Raw genomic sequence first — 17,204 nt, 5'->3', positions numbered from 1 at the left:
ACACTGGTCCATTATATTGATGATATCATGTTGATTGGACCTAGTGAGCAAGAAGTAGCAATGACTCTAGACTTATTGGTAAGGCATTTGCGTGTCAGAGGATGGGAGACAAATCCAGCAAAAATACAGGGGCCTTCCACCTCAGTGAAATTTCTAGGTGTCCAGTGGTATGGGGCATGTCGAGATATCCCTTCTAAGGTAAAGGATACGTTGCTTCATCTGGCCCCTCCTATGACCAAAAAAGAGGCACAACACCTAGTTGGTCTCTTTGGATTTTGGCAACAACATATTCCTCATTTGGGTGTGCTACTCTGGCCCATTTATCAAGTGACCAGAAAAGGTGCTAATTTTGAGTGGGGACCTGAACAAGAGGAGGCTCTGCGACAGGTCCAGGTTGCTGTACAAGCTGCTCTGCCACTTGGGCCGTATGATCCAGCAGATCCAGTGGTGTTGGAAGTGTCAATGGCAAACAGAGATGCTGTCTGGAGCCTTTGGCAGGCCCCTGTAGGAGAATCACAACGCAGACCCTTAGGAGTTTGGAGCAAAGCCTTACCATCTGCTACAGATAACTACTCTCCTTTTGAGAAACAGCTTTTGGCCTGCTACTGGGCCTTAGTAGAGAATGAACGCTTAACCATGGGCCAGCAAGTTAACCATTAGACCTGAGTTGCCTATCATAAGCTGGGTGTTGTCTGACCCATAAGTCATAAAGTTGGGTGTGTGCAGCAGGACTGTATTGTAAAATGGAAATGGTATATATGATAGGGCCAGAGCAGGTCCTGAAGGCACAAGTAAGTTACATGAGAAAGTGGCCCAAATGCCCATGGTGTCCATTCCTGCTACATTACCTTCTCTTTCTCAGACTAGAGCTATGGCCTCTTGGGGAGTTCCTTACAGTGAATTGACTGAGGAAGAGAACACTTGGGCTTGGTTTACAGATCATTCAGCATGATATGCAGGTACCACCCGAAAGTGCACAGCTGTAGCACTACAACCCCTTTCTGGGGTGTCCTTGAAGGACAGTGATGAGGGGAAATCCTCCCAGTGGGCAGAACTTCGAGCAGTGGACCTGGTTGTTCATTTTGCTTGGAAGGAGAACTGGCCAGAGGTGTGTTTGTATACTGACTCGTGGGCTGTTGCTGATGGTTTGGCTGGATGGTCAGGGACTTGGAAACACCATAATTGGAAAATTGGTGACAGAGAGGTCTGGGGAAGAGGTATGTGGATAGAACTTTCTGAGTGGGCTAAAAACATGAAGAATTTGTGTCCCATGTGAATGCACAGCAGAGGGTGGCATCAGCAGAGGAAGGTTTTAATAATCAAGTGGATAAGATGACCCGTTCTTTGGATACCAGTCAGCCCCTTTCCCCAGCAACTCCTGTCCTTGCCCAATGGGCTCATGGACAAAGTGGTCATGGTGGTAGGGATGGAAGTTATGCATGGGCTCATCAACATGGACTTCCCCTCACCAAGGGTGACTTGGCTGCAGCCACTCCTGAGTGCCCAATCTGCCAGCAGTAGAGACCCACACTCAGACCCCAGTATGGCACCATTCCCCAAGGTGACCAGCCAGTTGCATGGTGGCAGGTTGATTACATTGGACCCCTCCCTTCATGGAAGGGGCAATGATTTGTTCTGACTGGAATAGACACATACTCTGGATATGGGTTTGCTTTCCCTGCACACAATGCTTCTGCCAAAACTACCATCTGTGGGCTTACAGAATGCCTTATCCATTGTCGTGGTATTCCACACAGCATTGCTTCTGATCAAGGAACACATTTCACAGCAAATGAAGTGTGGGATGGGCACATGCTCATGAAATTCTCTGGTCTTTCCATGTTCTCCATCATCCAGAAGCAGTTGGATTGATAGAACGGTGGAATGGCCTTTTAATAACTCAATTATGGTGCCAACTAGGTGGCAATACCTTGAAAGGCTGAAGTAATGTTCTCCAGGAAGCTGTATATGCTCTGAATCAGCGTCCGGTGTGTGGTGCTGTTTCTCCCGTAGCCAGGATCCATGGGTCCAGGAAGCAAGCGGTGGAAATGGGAGTGGTACCACTCACTATTATCCCTAGTCATCCCCAAAATTTTTGCTTCCTGTCCCTGCGACCCTGAGCTCTGCTGGTCTACAGGTTTTAGTGCCAAAACGGGGAGTGCTTCCTCCAGGAGAAACAACAATGATTCCACTGAACTGGAAGTTAAGACTGCCACCTGGTCACTTTGGGCTACTTATGCCTCTGGATCAACAGGCCAAGAAGGGGATTACATTACTTTCTGGGGTGATTTACCCTGACTACCAGGGGGAAGTAGGACTGCAACTACACAATGGAGGTAAAGAAGTGTTTTCTTGGAATATAGGAGTTCCCCTAGGGCATATTTTAGTACTCCCATGCCCTGTGATTAAAATCAATGGAAAATTGCAACAACCCAATCCAGGCAGGACTACCAATGGCTCTGAAATTTCAGGAATGAAGGTTGGGTCACCCCACTAGGCAAAGAACCATGGCCAGCTGAAGTGCTTGCTGAGGGGAAAGGGAATATGGAATGGGTAGTGGAAGAAGGCAGTGATAAATATGAACTACGACCATGTGATCAGTTTCAGAAATGAGGAGTGTCATGCTGTTGTGTTCCTGTTATACTATTTAAGTTGTAAGACATCATGTTTCAGAATGAATTTTAACGAAGGACTTGCACCCTTTTCTGGAGTTACCGTGTTTCTAGTTATATGCAGGACAGTTGAGTTTTGTTAGGTGAAAGAAAAATATGTGTTTTATTTAGAAATTACGTATGGTTTAAGGTGATATGTATAGCTGCCAAGTTGATAAGGGGTGGACTGTCAAGGTCAGGTTCATGTGTCAACTTGGTGAAGTGGTGGTACCTGTTTGTTTGGTTGAGCCTGTGCTGGTCTGTCTGTTGCTATGAGGACATTTCATAGAATTAAATCATGATCATGTCAGCTGCATCCACAGCTGATTCCATTTGTAATCAGTCAAGGGGAGTGTTTTCCACAATGAGTGGTGCTCATAATCACTGGAAGCCTTTTAAGAAGGATTGAGAAGAGACAGGCTCTCTTCTTCCTTTGGCCGGCGAGCCTGTCCTGTGGAGTTTGTCCACACCCTCCGTTGGAACCATCAGCTTCACAGCCTACACTGTGCATTTTGGACTCTGCATTCCCATGGTTATGTGAGACACTTTTATAAATTTTATATTTGCGAGTGTTTCCTGTTGATTCTGTTTCTCTAGAGAACCCTAACTAATACACCATCACTTGGCAAGTGTTAATAATGCTGCTATAAACATTGGTGTGCAAACGTCCATTTGTGTCCTTGCCCTCATGTTCTCTGAATAGCTAGCTAGCTATAGTATTGCTGGATCATATCAGAATTATATTCTTAGCTTTCTGAGGAACTGCCAGAGTACCTTCCACAGTGATTGTAACATTTTACTTTCCCATCAAGAGTGAGTAAGTGTGCCTCTTTTTCTCCATAATTTCCAGCACTTGTCGTTTTCTGTTTTATTGATAATGGCCAGTCTGGTGGGTGTGAGATGTTATCTCATTTTGGTTTTGATTTGAATTTCCCTAATAGCCTGGGAAGTTGAGCATCTTTTCATGTGCCTTTTGGCCATTTGTATAACAAGTTTCATAAGATATTTCCCTACATTTTCTTCTAAAAGTTTTATGGTCTTAACTTTAATGTCTTTTGATCCATTTTGAGGTAATTTTTGTATAGGGTGTGCTATATGGATCCTCTTTCATTCTTTTGCATGTGGATATCCAGTTTTCCATTTAGTGAAGAAACTGTTCTGTCCCAGGTGAATTGGCTTGAAAGATCAATTGTCCATAGATAAGAGGCGCATCTGTATCTTGAATACTTCATTCAATTCTGTTGGTCAGTATATCTATCTGTGTACCAGTACCATGCTGTTTTGACCACTGTAGCTTTGTAATATGCCTTAATGTCAGGTACTGTGAGACCTCTGCCTTAATTTTTCTTTCTCAAGATATTTTTAGCTATTCGGGGCACCCTGCCCTTCCAGGTGAATTTGTTTATTGGTATTTCCATTTCTGCAAGTAAGTTTTTGAGATTTTAATTGGTATTGCATTGAATTTATAAATCAATTTAGGTAGAATTGACAACTTTATTTAGCCTTCCAATCTGTGAACACAGTGTGCCCTTCTGTTAATTTAGGTCTACTGTGGTTTCTTTTAGCAATTTCTTGTAGTTTTCTTTGTTTAGGTCTTTTGTATCCTATTAAATTTATTCCTAAAGATTTTATTCTGTTGGTTACAATTGTAAATGGATTTTTTTTTTTATTTCCCCCTCAGTTTGCTCATTACTAGTGTATAGAAACATTACAGATTTTGAGTGTTGATGTTCTAACCTGCCACTTTACTGTACTCATTTTTTAGCTGTAGTAGTTTTGCTGTGGATTTTTCAGAGTTTTTGACATATAGTATCATATCATCTGCAAACAGTGAGAGTTTTATTTCTTCCTTTCCAATTTTGATGCCTTGTGATTCTTTTTTTTTGTCTAATTACTCTGGCTAGAACTTCCAACACAATGTTGAGTAACAGTGGTGACAGTGAACTTCCTTGTCTTGTTCCTGATCTTAGGGGAAAGCTTTCAGTCTTTTCCCCTTGAGGATGATGTTAGCTGTGCGTTTTTCATATATTCCCTTTATCATGTCAAGGAAGTTTCCTTCTATTCCTATCCTTTGAAGTATTTTCAACAAGAAAGAATGTTGAATTTTGTCAAATGCCTTTTCTGCATCAGTCGAGATGATCATGTGTTTTTTCTGCTTTGATTTCTTGATATGTGTATTGCATTAATTGATTTTCTTATGTTTAGCTATCCTTGCATACCTGGGATGAATCCATCTTGGTCATCAGGTATAATTCTTTTAATATGTTGCTGGATTTGATTTGCAAGAATTTTGTTTGTTTTCTTTTGTTTTCATGGGCAGGCATCCGGAATCGAACCCAGGTCTCTGTCATGGCAGGTGAGAACTCTGCCACTGAACCACTCTAGCCTCCCAATTTGTAAGAATTTTGATGAGAATTTTTGCATCTATATTCATTAGAGAGATTAGTCTGTTATTTTCTTTTCTTGTAATATCTTGTAAAACCATACTGGCTTTGGTATGAGAGTGATGCTGAGTTCATAGAATGAGTTAGGTAGCCTTCCCTACTCTTAAGTTTTTTTAGAGAGTTTGTGCAGGATTGGTATAAATTCTTACTTGACTGGTAGAATTCACATGTGAAGCCATCTGGTCTTGGACTTTTCTGTTTTGGGAACCTCTCAATGAGTGATTCAGTTTCTTTACTTCTGATTTGTTTGTTGATGTCTTCTATTCTGTAGTCAATGTTGGTTGTTCATGCCTTTCTAGGAAGTTGTCCCTTTCATCTACGTTTTCTAGTTTATTACATAAAGTTGGTCATAGTACCCTCTCAGTACCCCCTTTATTTCTGTGGGGTCAGTGATTATGTCTCCTCTTCTCTTTCTCATTTTATTTGCATCCTCTCTCCTTTTTGTCAACCTTGCTAAGGGTCCACATCAGTTTTTTAAATTTTCTCGATGAACCAACTTCTGGTTTTGTTGATTTTCTTGATTCTTTTCATGTTCTCAATTTCAGTCATTTTTGCTCTTATGTTCATTATTTCTTTCCTTTTGCTTGCTTTGGGGTTAGTTTGCTGTTCTTTCTCTTAATTCTAAGGAAGCTGTTAACTCCTCAGTTTTTGCTCTTTCTTCTTTTTTGATAGTCATTTAAGACAATAAATTTCCCTCTTAGCATTGCCTGTGCTTCATCCCATAAGTTCTGAAATGTTGTGTTTTCATTTTCATTTGCCTCAAGATATTTAGTGATTTCTCTTGTAATTTCTTCCTTTACCCACTGGTTGTTTAAGAGTGTGTTATTGGTTCCAGGCCAAGATGGTGGCTTAGCAATGTGTGCGTTTTAGTTCATCTTCCAGAACAACTACTAAATAACCAGAAACAGTACAGAACAGCTCCGGGGGCCATGTCAGTGGCTGGACACACAGCGTTTACCAGTGTGTATACACTGGACCAGCTGGACCGGCTGCAAGCCTCCCCAGATCCATGAGTTCTCCAAGCTGCGGCGGCTGGTGCCCCTCCCCGACAGGTGCTTCCCAGAGGGAAAGGAAAGAGACTTTACCAGCTGCAGGGGCTGAGCCCACCCAAACACCAATTGTGGCATTAATTAACAAATTCTGAATACTAAACATAGGCCCCCAGCTCAGGTGAACCTGGTCAAAGCAGAGGTTGCTCATGTTTGCCCTGGAGCCAAGGGGGCAGGGCTGTAAAAAAAAAGAAAAAAAAAGGAAACAGGTTTTTGTGGCTGTGTTTCTACAAAGTCTTGACTGCCTTTGGATTCAGCAGCAGGATTTCTCAGGCTGCAGCTGCCCCAGGCATAGGCAGAAAGAAGCTCGTTTGAGGGCTTGTCTGGAACCTGTGCCTTCCCCGGGGGATGGGTGAAGCCCAACTCAAGTGAAATCCCTCCCTCAAGGAATTCAGACACCAGGGCTTGGTAATTTGAAGCCATTAAAACCAGTCTACAACCTCTCCTCTGTCTCCACCACGCCCCCAGCAGGAAGAGTCTGCCAAAGTTAAAGGTACCGCATCATCTTATGCTGGTGGGACCTGCAGTCAGACAAGCGCCACATACTGGGCAGGATAAGAAAAACAGAGTCCAGAGACTTCGCAGGAAAGTCTTTCAACCTGCTGGGTCTTACCCTCAGGGAAAACTGATGTAGGTGACTCTTTCCTCCTGATAGGAGGCCAGTTTGGCCTGGGAAAATCCGGCTATGGTCTATAATTCCTAAGTAGATCCTCCTAAGGGTGGAGGGAAAAAGGCACCATACAAGCAGGGCAAGAAACAAGAAAACAAGAACTGAAAAATTTTCCTTTGTTAAACAAAACCTAAGCTAGAGGTCCTGAATAAGCTGAACTGAATGTCAAAGAACAAATAGACAGCAAATCCATCCAGCAAGAAAACCCTAGATAAAAGAAGTGAAAGCAATCTCCAGAATAAACTAGTTAAGGTAATTAAATGTCTAGAAACCTGCAAGAAACCACAAATTATACCAGGAAAATTGAAGATATGACCCAATCAAAGGAACAAACCAACAATTCAAATGAGATACAAGAGCTGAAACAATTAATTCAGAATATACAAACAGACATGGAGAATCTCATCAAAAACCAAATCAATGAATTAACGGAAGATATAAATAAGGCAAAGAATGAACAAAAAGAAGAAATGGAAAGTCTGAAAAAACAAATCACAGAACTTATGGGCATGAAAGGCACAATAGAAGAGATGAAAAAAACAATGGAAACCTAAAATTTTATTTCGAGAGGCAGAAAGTAGGATTTGTGAACTAGAGGATGGAATATCTGAAATCTGACAAGAAACAGAAACTATAGGGAAAAAAATGCAAAAATATGAGCAGGGACTCAGGGAATTGAATGAGAATGTGAAGCGTACAAATATACTTGTGTGTGTCCCAAAGGAGAAGAGAAGGGAAAAGGAGGAGAAAAACTAATGGAGGAAATTATCCTGAAAATTTCCCAACTCTTATGAAAGACTTAAAATTACAGATCCAAGAAGTGCAGCGTACCCCAAAGAGAATAGATCCAAATAGACATACTCCAAGACACTTACTAATCAGAATGTCAGAGGTCAAAGAGAAAGAGAGAATCTTCCCCCCCCCCCATTATTTACTTTTATTCCATATGTTCTACTCGTCTGTTGACAAGGTAGATAAAAGGAGCATCAGACGCAAGGTGAGAAATAGAGAATCTTGAAAGGAGCAACAGAAAAGCAATCCATCACATACAAGGAAACCCAATAAGACTATGCGTAGATTTCTCAGCAGAAATCATGGAGGCGAGAAGACAGTGGGATGATATATTTAAATTACTAAAAAAGAAAAACTGCCAACCAAGAATTCTATACCCAGCAAAATTGTCCTTCAAAAATGAGGGAGAATTTAAAACATTCTCAGACAAAAAATGACTGAGACAATTTGTGACCAAGATACCAGCTCTGCAAGAAATACTAAAGGGAGCACTAGAGACAGATACGAAAAGACAAAAGAGACAGGTATGGAGAAGAGTGTAGAAAGGAAGACTATAAAAGTAAAGGTAAAAAGAAGAAAAATTAGATATGACATATAAAATCCCAAAAGCAAAATGGTAGAAGAAGTTCTACCTGTACAGTAATAACACTAAATGTCGATGGATTTAGTGTTACCCCAATCAAAAGACATAGACTGGCAGAATGGATTAAAAAACAGGACCCATCTATATGCTGTCTACAGGAAACACATCTTAGACCCAAGGATAAACAAAGGTTGAAAGTGAAAGGTTGGGAAAAGATATTTCATGCAAATAACAATCAGAAAAGAGTAGGAGTAGCTATACTAATGTCCAACAAATTAGACTTCAAATGTAAAACAGTTAAAAGAGGCAAAGAAGGACACTATGTATTAATAAAAGGAACAATTCAGCATGAAGACATAACAATCATAAATATTTATGCACTGAACCAGAATGCTCCAAAATGCATGTGGCAAACACTGAAAACACTGAAAAGAGGAATATACACATCTACCATAATAGTTGGAGACTTCAATTCTCCATTCTCATCAATGGACAACATCTAGAGAGAGGATCAATAGAGAAACAGAGAAGTTGAGTAATACGATAAATGATCTAGACTTAACAGACATTTATAGAACATTACACCCACAACAGCAGGATACACCTTTTCTCAAGTGCTCATGGATCATTTGTGAGGATAGACAATATGCTGGGTCACAAAGCAAGTCTCAGTAAATTTAAAAAGGTTGAAATCATACAAAACACTTTCTCAGATCATAAAGGAATGAAGTTGGAAATCAATAATAGGCAGAGTGCCAGAAAATTCACAAATATGTGGAGGCTCAACAACACATTCTTAAACAACCAGTGGGTCAAGGAAGAAATTACAAGAGAAATCAGTAAATATCTCAAGGCAAGTGAAAATGAAAACACAATATATCAAAACTTATGGGACGCAGCAAAGGCAGTGCTAAGAGGGAAATTTATTGCCCTAAATGCCTATATCAAAATAGAAGGAAGGGCAAAAATCAAGGAATTAACTGTCCACTTGGAATAACTAGAGAAAGAACAGCAAACTAACCCCAAAGCAAGCAAAAGGAAAGAAATAACAATGATTAGAGCAGAAATAAATGAAATTGAGAACATGAAAACAACTGAGAAAATCAATAAAATCAGAAGCTGGTTCTATGAGAAAATCAATAAGGGTGATGGACCCTTAGCAAGACTGACAAAAAGAAGAGAGAGGATGCAAATAAATAAGATCAGAAATGGAAGAGAAGATATAACCACTGACCCCACAGAAATAAAGGAAGTAATGACAGGATACTACGAACAACTTTATGCTAATAAATACAATAATGTAGATGAAAGGGACAACTTCCTAGAAAGGCATGAACAACCAACTCTGACTCGAGATGAAATAGACCACCTCAACAAACCAATCATAAATAAAGAAATTGAATCAGTCATTAAGAAGCCCCCCAAAAAGAAAAGTCCAGGACCAGATGGCTTCACATATGAATTCTACCAAACATTCCAGAAAGAATTAGTACCATTCCTGCTCAAACTCTTCAAAAAAATTGAACAGGAGGGAAAGCTACCTAATTCATTGTACGAAACCAAGATCACCCTCATACCAAAGCCAGACAAAGATATTACAAAAAAGAAAACTACAGACAATCTCTCTAATGAATATAGATGCAAAAATCCTCAACAAAATTCTAGGAAATTGAATCCAGGAATACACTAAAAGAATTATACATCACGACCAAGTAGGATTCATCCCAGGTATGCAAGCATGGTTCAACATAAGAAAATCAATTAGTGTAATACACCATATCAACAAATCAAAGCAGAAAAACCACATGATCATCTCAGTTGCTACAGAAAAGGCATTTGACAAGATTCAACATCCTTTCCTGTTGAAAACACTTCAAAGGACAGGAATACAAGGGAACTTCCTTAAATGATAAAGGGAACATATGAAAAACGCACAGCTAATATCATCCTCAATGGGGAAAAACCAAAAACTTTCCCCCTAAGATCAGGAACAAGACAAGGATGTCCACTATCCCCACTGTTATTCAACATTGTGTTGGAAGTTCTAGCCAGAGTAGTTCGGCAAGAAAAAGAAATACAAGGCATCAAAACTGGAAAGGAAGAAGTAAAACTGTCACTGTTTGCAGATGGTATGATACTGTATGTCGAAAACCCTGAAAAACCCACAGCAAAACTACTAGAGCTAATAAACGAGTACAGCAAAGTGTCAGGGTAGAAGATCAACACTCAAAAATCTGTAGTGTTTCTATACACTAGTAATGAACAATCTGAGGGGGAAATCAAGAAACGAATTCCATTTACAATTGCAACCAAAAGAATAAAATATTTAGGAATAAATTTAACTAAAGAGAAAAAAGACCTATACAAAGAAAACTACATGAAATTGTTAAAAGAAATCACAGAAGACCTAAATAGATGGAAGGGTATACCATGTTCATGGATTGAAAGACTAAAATATAGTTAAGATGTCAATCCTACCTAAATTGATTTACAGATTCAATGCAATACCAATCAAAATCCCAACAACTTACTTTTCAGAAATAGAAAGATCAATAAGCAAGTTTATCTGGAATGGCAAGGTTTCCCGAATAGCTAAAAGTATCCTGAGGAAAAAAAAATAAAAGTATCGGAGGTCTCACGCTGCCTGACTTTAAGGAATATTATGAAACTACCGTGGTCAAAACAGCATGGTACTGGCATAAAGATAGATATATTGACCAATGGAATTGAATAGAGTGTTCAGATATAGACCCTCTCATCTATCGACAATTGATCTTTGATAAGGCAATCAAGGCAGTCAAGCCAACTTACCTGGGTCTCTTCAATAAATGGTACCTAGAGAACTGGATATCCATATGCAAAAGAATGAAAGAGGACCCATATCTCACACCCTATAGAAAACTTAACTCAAAATGGATCAAAGACCTAAACATTAGGTCTAAGACCATAAAACATTTAGAAGAAAATGTAGGGAAATATCTTATAAATCTTATTCTTGGAGGTGGTTTTATAGACCTTACACCTAAAGCAAGAGTACTGAAGAAAGAAAGAGATGGGAACTCCTCAAAATTAAACACTTTTGCACATCAAAGAACTTCATCAAGAAAGTAAAAAGACAGCCTACACAATCGGAGACAATATTTGGAAATGACATATCAGATAAAGGTCTAGTATCCAGAATTTATAAAGAGATTGTTCTCCTCAACAACAAAAAGACAGCCAATCCAATTACAAAATGGGAAAAAGACTTGAACAGACACTTCTCAGAAGAGGAAATACAGATGGCCAAAAGGCACATGAAGAGATGCTCAACTTCCCTGGCCATTAGAGAAATGCAAATCAAAACTGCAATGAGATATCATCTCACACCCACCAGAATGGCCATTATCAACAAAACAGAAAATGACAAGTGCTGGAGAGGAAGTGAAGAAAGAGGCATACTTATCCACTGTTGGTGGGAATGTCAAATGGTACAACCGCTGTGGAAGACAGTTTGGCAGTTCCTCAAAAAACTGAATATAGAATTGCCATATGACCTGGCAATACCATTGCTAGGTATCTACTCAAAGGACATAAGGGCAAAGACACAAACAGTCATTTGCACCAATGTTTATAGCAGCATTATTTACAACTGCAAAGAGATACAAACAGCCAAAATGTCCATCAACAGATGAGTGGCTAAACAAACTATGGTATATACATACAATGCAATATTATGCAGCTGTAAGACAGAATAAAGTTTTGAAGTATGTAACAACATGGATGGACCTTGAAGACATTATGCTGAGTGAGATTAGCCAAAAACAGAAGGACAAATACTGTATGGTCTCACTGATATGAACTGATATTAGTGAATATACTTGGAACATTTCGTTGGTATCAGAGACCACCAGGAGATAGAAATAGGGTAAGATATTTTGTAATTGGAGCTGAAGGGATATATATTGCGCAACAGAACTCAATATAAAAACTCAGAAATGGACAGCATGATACTACCTAACTGTAACTCAATTATGTTAAAACACTGAATGAAGCTGCATGTGAGAATGATAGAGGGAGGAGGGCTGGGGGCATAAATGAAATCAGAAAAAAAGATAGATGTTAAAGATTGAGGTGGTATAATCTAGGAATGACTAGGGTGTATAATAATAGTGACTAAATGTACACGTTTAAAAAATGTTTTTGCATGAGGAAGAACAAAGGAATGTCATTAGTGCAGGGTGCTGAAAATAGATGGTAATTAATATTTTAAAATCTCACCTTATGTGTGAGACTAAAGCAAAAAATGTTTATTTGGTACAAAATTTATATTTTGACTAGTGCATTTCCTAATATAACTTATGTAGATAGTTTGATTGAACACCTTAGTACTTGGAATCTCAGGTAGGACATGAGATTTTGTTGGTTTGTCCAGAGTGATGCCCCGATGAATCCCAGAGTGATTCGATCAGTGAGTGGAAAAGTGTTTGCAAAGCTCCCTTCAGGGAATGGTGAGAACGGGGAGAAATTCAGCTTCCCCAAGTTGAATTCTTGATATTCTCACAAGCAGTATGGACAACCAAAGCTATAGGCTGGGTCCCCAGTCTTGGGATTCGTTCATATGAAACTTAACCCCACAAAGGATAGGTCAAGTCTACTTAAAATTTAGGCCTAAGAGTCAACCCCAAGAGAGCCTCTTTTGTTGCTCAGATGTGGCCTCTCTCTCCAGCCAACACAGCAAGCAATCTCACCACCCTCCCCTGTCTTTGTGGGACATCACTCCCAGGGGTGTGGACCTTCCTGGCTATGTGGGACAGAAATCCTAGAATGAGCTGAGACTCAGCATCAGTGGATTGAGAAAAACCCTAGAATGAGCTGAGATTCAGCATCAAGGGATAGAGAAAACCTTCTCGACCAAAAGGGGGAAGAGTGAAATGAGACAAAGTGTCAATGGCTGAGAGATTCCAAACAGAGTCCAGAGGTTATCCTGGAGGTTATTCTTAGGCATCAAGTAGATATCATCTTGTTATTCAAGATGTAATGGAGAGGCTGGAGGGAACTGCCTGAGAATGCAGAGCTGTGTTCCAGTAGCCATGTTTCTTGATGATGATTGAATAATGATATAGCTTTCACAATGTGACTGTGCCATTGTGAAAACCTTGTGTCTGATGCTTCTTTTATCTACCTTGTCAACAGATGAGTAGAACACATGGAATGAAAATAAATAATAGGGGGAACAAATGTTAAAATAAACTTAGTATGAAATGCTAATGAAAGGGGTATGGTATATATAATCTTTTTTTTTCTGTTTTCATTTTATTTCTTTTTCTGTTGTCTTTTTATTTCTTTTTCTGAATTGATACGAATGTTCTAAGAAATGATGCAACTAAGTGATGATATTGTGAATTGCTGATTATATATGTTGATGTTTTAGTTCATTTGTTAATTATTTTTTAATTAATAAATTAAAAAAATAGAGTGTGGTATTGAGCCTGCATGTATTTGTGAATTTTCTGGCCCTCTGCCTGTTAATGATTTCCAATGAAGTGATTATAGTTGTTAGTATAAACTTTGTGAGAGCAGGGTCTTTATCTATTTTCTTTACCACTACTATCCCCAGGGCTTGGATAGTACCTGACATGTTGTACTTGCTTAGCAAGTATTTGATTAATGAGTGAATTAATGGAAAGTAATGAAGCGTATTGTAGTGTTTAAGACCAAGGGTTTTGGCGTATTCACTGCAGCAATCATTACCATTTCATACTATTGCATCTTAAATTACAGTAGGAATTGTTAATACCAGAAGTCTCTCAGACCTAGTTTTGAATCCTGATGTTGTTACCCAGTAGTTGTAGGAAATTATTTGAATTCTCTAAGTTTTGGTTCCTTCATTTGTAAAATGGGTTTGATAATGCCTCCTCCATAGAGTTGTGATGAGGATTAAATTGAGATCATATATGTAAAATCATCAGTAAAGGACATGGCACAGTGTAATTGCGATAAATGGCGGTTATTATTAGAGAGAAATCTACTGACCAATGGAGCATTAGTAGGCTTGGGGTTTTAAAATCCCAATTTTAACAGTAGTATGTAATATAACATCAAGCAAGTTGCCTAACCTCTCTGGGTCTGAGTTTCTTCGTCTGTAAAATGAGAACATTAAGTGACACCAGGGGTCCATCTGTGATTTTCTTTTGATCCTTATGGTTGTCAGCATATTAACTCTAGCAATCATTACCACTTCATACTATTGCATCTTGCATTACAGTAGGAATTGTTAATCCCAGAAGTCTAAATCTCAGAAGCATCTAAACAATAGAATTAATGTAATTTTTTTTTTTTAAAAAGATCATTCCATTTCAAAAGTTAAGTCATTGAGATAGTTGATTTAATATGCTAAATTGTGAACTCATCTCATTCACAATTTAGCATATTAAATTGAAAAACAGAATGGAAGAACTGGAAGTGATCATAGAGATGGTGGTATGTAGACTGTAATGCAGATTGTCTAAGTGATCATAGAGATGGTGGTATGTAGACTGTAATGCAGATTGTCAGATTGCAGTGATACCTTGGTGATTTTGTTCAATTGTTCAGTGTTTAGCTTTTGGGGAATCATGCTTTCAAGATACTTTACTATCTATTTGCTGTGATGCAAATGGATGGAGGAAATAAAATGACCTCCAAAAAGACTTGTGACTTTTGAGGTGTGGCTGGTTGTGTCACTGTTTTTCTTAGCAAATGTGGGATAAGGTGTGCAAGCTCAATCTGTCTGGGCTTGGGAGAAGGAGCCTTTTACCTCTTTGCCCAAATAAGTAAGATATTATGGCTGCACTCAGTTCATTTATTTATTTATTTTTGTACAAATAACTTGGGGCATCATGGAAGAAACTAGTTTTTCTTGAGTGCCTATTTATAGTAAGCACTGTTTGGTGCTTTCATGTATCCTATCTTATTCGATAATATTTGTTGACATATAGCTGTTTTTACCTGTTGCTCACTTCAGACACTCATGAACTTGGGAATTGTCTTTGCGTAAGTCTCTACAGCTTTTGTTAGGGAGTCATTTCTGCTAGCCTCAAGGAGATAGATGCTGCCTTCAAAGAGGAGTGAGCTCCTTTGGTTTATTGAGAGCAAATAACTTAACCTTAATAGCTTTTGCTACCAAACTTCCTTATCTCCCCAGAGCTGCTTTCTGGTGGTATAGGTGTCTCCCTTGACCAAGTAGGAATCATAAACACCTTCCCTCATTGAAAAATATTGTAACTGATGGTTAGGCCTTCCAGATGGAAAAAAGTTATATAACTTTATTATTCCCTTGTGTGGAAGGGTTTCTGTAATTTAGCTCTGTTTCAACATCTGTTTAATGGAAAGAGTATAGATAATGGGAGCTGCTTAATAGTTATGTGATTTTGAGCTGGTATAAAACCCTCTGAGCCTTAGTGTCCTCATCAGTAAATAGGGATAGTCTTATAGGGATGCTGACAAGATTAAGTGAATTACTGTGTGTGAAGCTCATGGATGTTCAGCTGATGTTGGTACTGCTTCCAGTTCTTCCATTCTGTTTTTCAAATAACTGAATAAAATCTCTTTGACCATGATTTAGTTTGTTAGTGCCAATATAAAATTTGTTTTGCTACATACCTTAGAGATTGACAATGAAATTTATTTTTCTTTCCTTATCAGTTACTTATGCTCTAGAAATTTATTCTTGTTTAGACTTTGGAATGAGGAAATTTTCTTTTGACTGAAGTAAATGAGTTTGCTTTAGGCAGCTTTCTGAGATCTGGCAAATTTGGACAGGAAAATTAGAATTAACTCCGTAATGGAGTTCCACCTGGAGCATAGTTGGCAGTGGGAAGAGAAGCTATGTAATCAAATTCCTTATCAGATGTTCAGTAAAGTTTATTCTTGACTGAAACACTCAAGGAAGTCCCCATCTCCCTTCCTTTTAGTCAAGAAGTTGATTGTGGAATAGGAGATTAGTAAATGAAAATTAATCTGACTTTGGCAGATGGAGAATGAAAGGAATGCTAACCCCTGGGCATCTGGGCTTGTTTCAGTTCCTAGAGACCTTCTCACAGGTCATGGTTGCAAGCATTTAAAACAAACAAATAAACAAACAACCCCCCCCCGAAACTGCAGGTGAAGCTTGAACTAAGAATTAGGGCAGTCTAAGATGCTGTATTGATAATGGAATGCAGAAATGATTTTCAGTGGCCAAAGTAAATTTTGTATTTTGGTTTTGGTTTTAGTCAGCTAAAATTCCTCTTTGTAGAAGTTATTATTCTCTTTCAAACCATTCTCTCTCAAATGGCAAGAATGATTTAAAAAACATGAACTGAATCATGTTACTTCTCTGCTGAAAACGTTCACCTCCAATGGTTTCCCATTATACTTAGAATAAAATCTACATTTCTTTCAGTGACCTGCAAGGTGCTTACATGCCACCTCCTCTAGCATTGTTTTCCCTTTAAGTCAGTTACGGTATCATTCAGTGGTCTTTCTTCAATTCTTTTAACTTTCCTCATCACTGTATCTGAAAAGTAGATACTTCTCATCCACAGAGTCCCATTTTTGTTTCCTTTATAACGTAGAGAAATTTGCAGTTAGTTTGTCTGCTTGATGGTTTGCTTACTATTTTTTTTTGTTTTTGTTTTTGTCTTCCTATATCTGTAATTTACAAAGCCCATAAGGGCAGAGTCAGTGTTTTAGCTATCCTTTTTATCTAGTACATGCTGGCACATGGTAACTATTTAATGGATATTTATTGAGTGAATAACAATTTGCTAATTTTTGCTTTTAAAGAAGAGGGCACTTTAATTCATAAAGAGACAGGTATTGCTGAGCTGACAATCTGTAAAATGAAAAAGATCAATATAGGCCAAAATGGAAATGATTAATTCTTTGAATTGGATCTTCAAGAATTTGAGATGCTGCCTCCTTTGGGAAGCTTTTCTTGTTGGTCAAAGTTGTATTTGGTCAAAGCCTTCTCTGTTGTTTCTACAACTATGACACCATGACACCAGATCCCCC

At 38.7% G+C, this 17,204-nt stretch overlaps 1 protein-coding gene across 12 annotated transcripts in view; it reads left to right on the top strand.

The window, feature by feature from the left end:
- Window positions 1-17,204, top strand: part of MRTFA (myocardin related transcription factor A) — a 347,988-nt gene that overhangs the window by 52,136 nt on the left and 278,648 nt on the right. The gene's annotated exons all lie outside the window — the stretch shown is intronic.

Source organism: Tamandua tetradactyla, chromosome 7 (genome assembly GCF_023851605.1).
Source record: "Tamandua tetradactyla isolate mTamTet1 chromosome 7, mTamTet1.pri, whole genome shotgun sequence".
Taxonomy (NCBI): domain Eukaryota; kingdom Metazoa; phylum Chordata; class Mammalia; order Pilosa; family Myrmecophagidae; genus Tamandua; species Tamandua tetradactyla.
The sequence above is the reverse complement of the archived record's forward strand: the minus strand, read 5'-3'. Positions and strand labels throughout refer to the sequence as shown.